The sequence below is a fragment of the Panthera onca genome, chromosome D1 (assembly GCF_046562875.1).
Source record: "Panthera onca isolate mPanOnc1 chromosome D1, mPanOnc1 haplotype 2, whole genome shotgun sequence".
Taxonomy (NCBI): Eukaryota; Metazoa; Chordata; class Mammalia; order Carnivora; family Felidae; genus Panthera; species Panthera onca.
This window is the reverse complement of record NC_138348.1, coordinates 3,527,275-3,535,500: the sequence shown is the minus strand read 5'-3', so window position 1 is coordinate 3,535,500 and position 8,226 is coordinate 3,527,275.

Here is an 8,226-nt window from a genome sequence, read left to right as displayed (position 1 = left end):
TGGCCTCAAGGGGCCCTGCCCGGGGCAGCCCCACACGCAATCGGGCCGTTGCATCAGTGTTCTGAGTGCTCTAGAGGCAGACACAGGGCGTGGCGGGCCCCCTGATCAGCCGAACAGAGGAGACATGCTTCGAATGGGGAACAAGAGGCCGTGGGCCCTCAGGGCGGAGACACAGTTGTGTGTAAATATTTAGAAAGCTGGGTGTGATGTTTTCATATAAAAAACTTCACTTCCTTTTCTTTAAATGCTTCTCTGCATGACAAAGCGGAAACACCCAATTGCTTTTACCCTGAGGTACCGACAGGTGGGTCAGCGACCTCTGGGGGCCGAGGCAGCGGAGACGGGAAGGGAGAAGGCCGGGTGGACTTCCGCCTGCTCCCTCCACCGGGCGACTCAGTTGTCAGAAGAACCTGGGCTCAGCTGACCCTCCGCGACTCACAAGGCACAGTAAACAGCCCCGTCTTCACGGGGGCAAGGGCCACCTGCTGGGTCATGGAATCCGCGGGAAGTGCTCTCGTCGAGTGGAACCAGAGACCTCTGCAGCTGGGTGACGAGGCACAGCTACCCTGCCGAAAGTTCGTCTGCAGAAGGGACCGTTTTCCTCAAAGCGCTTGCCCGCTCCCCGTCCACCTCTCCCCTACCACATCACCTCTTCACCTGTCCAGTTCCTGGCTCTACGTGAGCAGCTACCCAAGGTGGGTGCAGTATTCGGTGCCTCTGGGCTAGGAACGCAAGTGGCCTTTCCTCGGGCCACCCAAGAGCAGGAGAAAATCCGCCCGTCAAGCGGGAGAACCCTGGGGCATCTAGCTGGGGGAGTTCACAGAGCTAGAGAGCGGGGCGCCCAGCCTGCGGGCTGTCCCGTGCCTCAGGAACGTGGCCGCTGCGGGCCCTAAAGCAGGGGAGCTTTTAAGGGCACTGAGGAGCGCCAAACGCCCAGACGGGGCTCAAGCCTGCTCATCTAAGGCCACCGCCTCCGTGATGCACCGCCCTCCCCAAGAATGCCCCTCGACTCGGCACTCCCAGCAGGGAAGGAGACGGCTGGTGCCCACACACGCTGAATACCTACCGTGTGCCAGGAGCTTCTGTGTAGCACGGCATGTAATTCTCACCATGCCTTGGGAGACAGGAGCTCTCGAGGCACTCCTTTTGGGGGAGAGAAAGCCGAGACTCGGAGAAGGGGAGACTTGTCCAGATTCACTTCTTGTTCCCCAAGCATTTCGTGAATGCCGCTTGGAGCTCACTGTCCAAGCACAGTGAGCATCGCGGTGACCGTGACAGAGGCAAAGCCGCGCTTCCTGAGGGAAGCTTCCGGTGCAGAAATGAGTGTGCCCTTGTCATCTGCCGCTGACTTAAAGAAAACCTTTTTTTTTTTTTTTTAATTTTTAAACAATTTATTTGAGAGAGAGAGAGAGACCGCGTGCGCGAGCAGGGAAGGGAGCAGGGGGTGGGGGGTGGAGAATACACCAGGCAGGCTCTAAGCCTGCCTCTGGGCTCGATCTCACCCCCCTGGGATCATGACCTGACCCAAAATCAAGGGTCGGATGCTCAACCGACTGAGCCACCCCGGCGCCCCCCCCCCCCCCCCCCACCTAATACCATGGCACTGGGGGTTGGGGCACCAACAGGGAAATTTGGGGAGGAGCACAGACATTCGTGCCAAGTGCCGGGCCGGGGAAACCACGCAAGGGTGGGGGGAGTTCAGGCTGCGTTGTCTTTCCCCCCGGACACCGAGTTTTCAATTGTGGAAATAACCTCAAACTTAAAAAAAGCTGTCAGAACTTCACGAGGAACTTTTATTTTTGGGGAGCCAGTGTGGTATCTCCATCGCCCCGAACGCTCCAGTGCATAGTTCTTTTTTTTTTTTTCATGGTTTTTAAGTTTATTTCGGAGAAAGAGAGCGCACAAGCATGAGCAGGGGAGGGGCAGAGAGAGAAAGAGAGAGAGAGAATCCCAAGCGCCTCTGCCGTATCAGCCCAGAGCCTGATGCGGGGCTCAAACTCACGAACCGTGAGCTCGTGACCTGAGCCGAAGTCCAGAGTCAGACGCTTAACCGACTGAGCCGCCCGGGCCCCCCGTCTAGCGCATGTTCCTTAGAAGCAAAGACGTTGTCCTACGTTATCACCACCGAGCCATCCAAATCTAGAGGTTGGCCCTGACCTGTCACTACGCCCCCCCGAGTATCTTTCCAGCAAAGTGTCCAGTTCAGAATCTTAGGCTCCCTCGGTCTGGAACGGTCCCCAGCATTGCCCCTGATGTCGGCAAAGGGTTCGGGCCACCTATCGGGAAGAGCGTCTGTCCATCTGGGTGCGTCTGACGTGACGCCATGGTGACAGCCAGGCAGGGTGTGCCTGCTTTGTGGGAGCGTCCCAGACGCGATGCTGTGTTCCCCTCGCAGCAGCCCGCGTGGCTGTTCCGCTGCGGGCGGCCTGCGGCTGGTGTGGCTCGCCTAGGGCGCTTGGCGAGGGTGGCCTCTGATCAGCCCTCTCCGCTCTCTTCCTCCCTTCGCGCTAACCTGTCTGGACCCAGGGCTCCAAGTGAGGATACACGACGACCCTCGTTTCTTCCCGTCTTCAGTCTCTTCCGCGTCTGACCAGTGGGAGCCCCTCGCGCCTCTTCTGACTTGTCCTCATCATTCTGGGAGCGCTTCCTCCCCCGTCTCCTGCGTAAACGGTGCTCATCTCGTAGCTTCTGAGCCCCAGGAACCAAACGTTTCTCCAAGGAGCCCAGTCTCGGTCCAAACCCATCCAACCGCACACCCCAGGTCGGCCTTTTTCACTGCGTGGTCAACTGAACCTCAATTCAAGAAAAAAAAATATGTATCGTGAACACTAGGCTTGGGAGAGCCGGGAAAACCGGGCTGCCTTCTCAGGCCGGCTGTCTCCTTGCCGAGCCTCAGTCTCCCTGTCTTCAAAGTGGGGTCAGGTGGCGGTCCCCGCCTCGCTCGCCAGACCGCCGCCGGGATCACGAGAGAGCCACGTGAAAACGCCTCGTGAGCCACTCACTGGGCTCCAGGGGCGTCCTCGTGGGGCCCGCTGGTTGCGTGAACGGCCGTTCGAGCCACACGGAGCAGAAACAAGGTTTTCTTGCTTAAAAGAAATGTCCAGGGAAGGGTGTGGGGAAGGTAGTTCCAGGAAGAAGGAACAGCGTAGGCGGTGGCTTAGGGGAAGATGTGAAATCCAGACCTGAGCTGGAACCCAAGCCGCTTTCTGAAGACGGTGCTATCCGCACGACATCCCCCCTCCTTCTGGGCCAGCTCCCTCTCTGAGCCCCTCGTGTTGGTTCCTGTGGTGGAACAGTTGCAGAAACGCCCCTAACTGCTTTCCTCCTGGATCGGACCTCGGGGGGCAGCCGTTCCCATCGGGAGGTGAAGTCCGTGCCCCTGCCCTCGACCCTACGTCGATCTTGTATTTGCTTTAGCCAGTAAAACATGCCAGCAGTAACCGGTGGGCAGTTGTGAGCCTGGACCTCAGGAGGCCGCTGCCCCAGCACGTGGACCAGCTGGCTTGCCGGAGGAGGGGACGCATGGCCAGACGCCCATGTCGCCCGGCAGGCAGCCATCCAGCCATCAGACACACGAGGGACGCCTCCCTAGACCTGCCGGCTCCCGGCCGACCGGCCAGCTGACGGCGGATGTGTGGGTGAGTCCAGCCAAGACCATCAGAGGCAGGTCGGCGAACCGCCCAGCCGATCCGTGGGCCTAAAGACAGACACCAACGTTCGTCACACGAAACCGCTGGGTTTGAGGGCGGTTTATCACGCAGCGGTAGCTGACTGATACGGTCCGCACACGGTCGCCCTAAGACCAGATCCCGCAGCACCTCCGTCGACCCCTGGGGCTCAGAGAGAGGCGGTGTGTGAAGTGCCCCTCTGGTCCAGCCTGTCACAGGACAGATAACGCCGAGAGCGGTCAGGTGACCTGCCAGGCAAATGCGAGTCCGAACCCAGGGCTCTGGGCTCTCAGTCCGGTGCTCTCTCTATGACGTTTTCTGCTCTCGGCGAATCTCAGCCGTCGCGTCCGCAGACCCATGACCTCCAAAGCCAGAAAGCACCCCTCGGGGTTGCCCTGCACAGACCCAGGATGGACCCGGGCAGTCCGGGACTGCGGCCCAGCTGGGCTGTGTGGTGCAGGCCCCACTTTCAGCGCGGCCTCTGACGCCGCGGGCAGGGACCGTCCCCAGGGTCGCCCTGCCCCGTGAGCCGCGGCTACAGGAATGATCGGTAAATGCCAGCAGGTCTCACTGGCAAGACTTCTTCCCAGAATGACCCGCGTCTGCATCATAACAATGGCAGCGGCCATGACAGTGGCCGCCAGTTATCGGGGTCCCGCCGCGCCCGGCTGAGCCGAATGTGCCCTGTGCCCTGTCTCACTCCGTGCACCCTTCCCATACAGTGCCCGGTATGCCCACGTTCGAGGCGAGGACACCCAACGTGCAGAAATTGTCCAGTGTCACGCCTGTTCACGGCCCCCGAGGGGCTTTCCTGACCGGTCACACCGGACACGTCGCCCGCGGCCCCTCTGGGACGTGTGCCCGGGAGCTCCGTCTGCCCTGCTCAGCTGGAGCGTGGCCGTGGCTCAGGACGCGTGGCGCTGAGCCCCCTGCTCCGGGCAGCTGCAGGGTTAGGGCCTTGGGTGGCGGCCCTCCCGGAGCCCCTGCCGCACGTCAGGCCATAGCTGTCCCGTGGGCCCTTAAGCAAGAAGGGGACTCGGCCCAGGGAGGGGGCCGTGAGGAATCAAGTCAGCAGAAGCTCGGGGTCAGGCCCCGGGGCTGTTTTCCACTCCTGTGGTTTCAGGGGAGGCGGCTCCTCGGGTCAAAGTCTGGGTGGCTCCCGCCCTGCCCTCTCCCTCGCTTGTGACAGGGTTTGGTTGAGGGGAGGCCCTGAGGCCTCAGTCCGTCAGGGGCCTCGGCCTCCTCTCCCGCTCAGAGCCTGGGTCCCCTGAGCCCGGGCCCGGCACGGTGACCTGCCACCACATAGCCCTGCACCCCGAGTCTGCTTCGGGCTGTGGTGGTGCCTGCGGCTTCCTCTGCTTTTCCGCTTTGCCTTTGACTTCTAGGGGTTCTGCTTGTGATTCAGTCTGGCTTCTGTTAACGACACGAAATATTTGCCCGCTTGCAGAGTCGGATTTACCGAAGGAGGTGGCAGGAGTCGCCCGTGGCGGCCGTGGCGAATGGCCACCAACGACGGCTTAAAACGGCACAGACCGATTCCTCCCGGCTCTGGAGATCAGACGTCTTCCAATCAAGGGTCTGCAGGGACGCCGCCTCCTGGAGGCCCTCGGGGAACGTCCACTTCCTCCTGGAGGCTGCCTGCCTCCTCGGTGTGCGGCCCCATCACCCGACCTCGGCTTCCGCGCCCCAGCTCCCCTTGCCTCCCTTTTCCCTGGAGCCCTCGATGGCATTAGACCCACACTGGTAATCCAGGACAAGCCCCCTGTCCTAGGATTCAATCCAATCCCACCCACAAAGCCCCCTTTACCCTCTGAGGCCACACACTCTTGGGTTCTGGAGGCTAGGACGCGGGCGTTTGGGGGGCCATTATCCTGCAGACCAGGAAGACATAAGCAAAGAAGACGGGCTTCCGTTGCTGCCCCCCAGCCCCCCCTGGGGTAACCTTCTTGATATTTACACCCAGTGAAATTCACTCTTATGGCATCCGGTTGTGGGGGTTGTGACAAGTGTGGGGTTGCCTGCCCGCCCCCATGACAGAGGTGAGGGTGTCCCTGCCTGGGGACAGGGGAGGGGGCCTTCGGAGGCCTGACCCCACCCTCCTAGCAAAGCCAACCCAAGGGGGCACCGCTGAGCCTGCTCCCCCCAGGCCAGAATCAAACACCCCGCAGAACAGCCCCAGGGGAGGCTACGTTTCAGGGGGGAGCGAGATGACCGGTGACACCATTCACTCCTCCGCGACCGTGCGGTGGGGCCCGGGCCCTGCAGGGACCTGGCGCTGTCTCCAGTGACCGCTGAGACAGCGCGTCTCCCCTGGAAGCGAGCTCAGCGGCCCCGAAGGTGGCACTCACCCCGGGCCGGGCTTTTTGAAAGCTCACTGAAATGAAGACTTGCCTGGAGCGTGCTGGCCAGGGGGCTGGTGGCCTACGGGGGGGACGGAGACGGCATTCCCAGAGACAACAAGGAGCCGGTGGCCCTTTCTTCGGCCGCCAAAGAAAAGCCGGCCTCAGCACCACAAAAAGACCGACCGTGAATCGCTTCTGCAACGACTGCATTTCCTTTGAGGGGGCCTGTCACCGGCACCGGGCGGTAAGAAAACATTTTGTCCCGCCCGCCCGTCAGCGGCCTTTCTCCAGCCTCGGGTGGTCTAGGAGCCGCTCCTCCTGCAAAGGGCTGGCTGTCCCGGCCCCCGAGCTCATCCATCATGCTCACCGCGAAGTGGCAAATTGTCTGAAAGCAACGCTCTCCCCAGATCAACGACTTCAGCCCGTGTCCAGGAGGGTGGCAGAGGCCTGTCCCTGGGGGGCGCCCCCCTCCCCCAGGAGCTTCACCGACCACGGAGGAGGCGACGACCACCAGCAACTCCCGGGCTCCCCGGGGGTCAGGCCGCTGGGTCCCCTCACCCTCCGGCTCCCTGCCCACAAGGTCCGAACCTTTCCAGATCTTGTTCACTGCAGAGCTCTCCCCGAGAGACCCGGCGGCCGCTGCTCCCCTGGGCACCCTCCTGGCCGGCCCCACCTGTTCTGGCACCTTCTTCCCTCCTCTGCGCCCCGGCTGCGGTCGGCCGACAAGCCTCTCCTTCCTCCTCCGTGCTGGAAATCTCGGGGGCGGCCCGGCAAAGCTGTGGCCAGGGCCTCCCCAACCTCAGTGGTGGTGACGGCGACAGCGGTGGTCACAGGGACAGTTGGGGGCCGCAGCAGCCCTGTTCAGGCCGACCCAAGCGCCCTGCGTACGGCATCCGAGTCCTCAGGGCCACGCGGTGGGGACGTAGTGCTGTCTTCCCACGTCGCAGGCCAGGAGGGGCCAGGAGAGTGAGGCGCCCCAGCACGGAGCCCGCGGCAGAGCCAGACCCAGACCCGCTCGAGAGCCCGGGCACCCGCACATCCCCTCACGCCTTTACTGATTAGCTTCCGGATGGCATCCGTGTAACCCGGGCCACGCAGAGAGCAGGTTCCTGCAGACCCCCGAGGGTGAGCCCTAATTCTCGTGACCTCACTCCGGGTGGATGCGTGCATGGGGCAGGGCCTCCCCTCCAGCTTTCCTCTGAGTCCCTCCTGCCGGGTCGCCCTCCTGGGCGGGGGTCCCCCACCCACCCCCCCGGGGGCAGGCCGGGCAGGCCAGGGCAGGGGCCGAGACCTGCGCCTTCTGGCACCGTTGCGATTAGGAAGAGACGCTCTCCTTGATGAGGGGTCGGTGTGGGTTGGGGCTCGCGTCCTGGGGCCAGGAGCACGGTGGCATCGTCCGGGGGGCCCGGAGGGGGTCACACGGACAGAGGCTGTCAGAGCCGCGGAGAACGCACCCGGCCCCCGGCAGGGCTCATCAGCCGCTGGGCGGGCCGTCCCTGTTTGTGCACAGACCTTAAAACAAATCCAAAACCGCATTTCCAGTCCCGAGATGTGGACCCAAGCGGGGAAGGAGCTGGAACTCATGAGCCCGCGGTTTTCGCAGGTAGCCTGACCGCCTTTTTCGGTCTTCCATACAAGCAGAAAACGGCCCACACTTCTGTCTGTCCTGGGTCAGGGCCCCCGACACCCCCCCCGTGGGCTCGGTGTGTCCACAGGCCTGTGCTCGTTCCGTGCTTCAGCTGGGGTCGGGGGTCATGACTTGCTGGACGTGCCCCTCGGGTGGGGACTAAGCCCTCACACCTGGCAACGGGGCCTGCGGAGGCCGCAGGGGTGCGGCGGGCGGGGGGGGGGGACTGGAGAAGTTCTGGGTGTGGTCAGAGTCCGGGTTAGCACCCCACTTCGCCACTTACCGGCAAGAAACACGGTGACGAGCTGTGTGTGCTTTGGGAGTCAGGAAGAGAGAGAGGCTGCCAACCCAGAGAGGGGTGGTTTCCTACCTGGGGTCACACAGCAAGGGAGTCAACGGAGCTGACTCCTCACCCCTGTCTCCTGCTCCGCCCAGACAGGGACGCATCCCTGGGGGCTCAGCACACATCAGGCGATCCGTGGAGGAAAACCTGAGCCCCTGGGCTGATGCTCAACCCACCGGATGCGGCCGAGGAGGTTGGAGAGAAGAAACCAGGACCAGGGCTGACTGAGGATTCTGTCCAAGAACG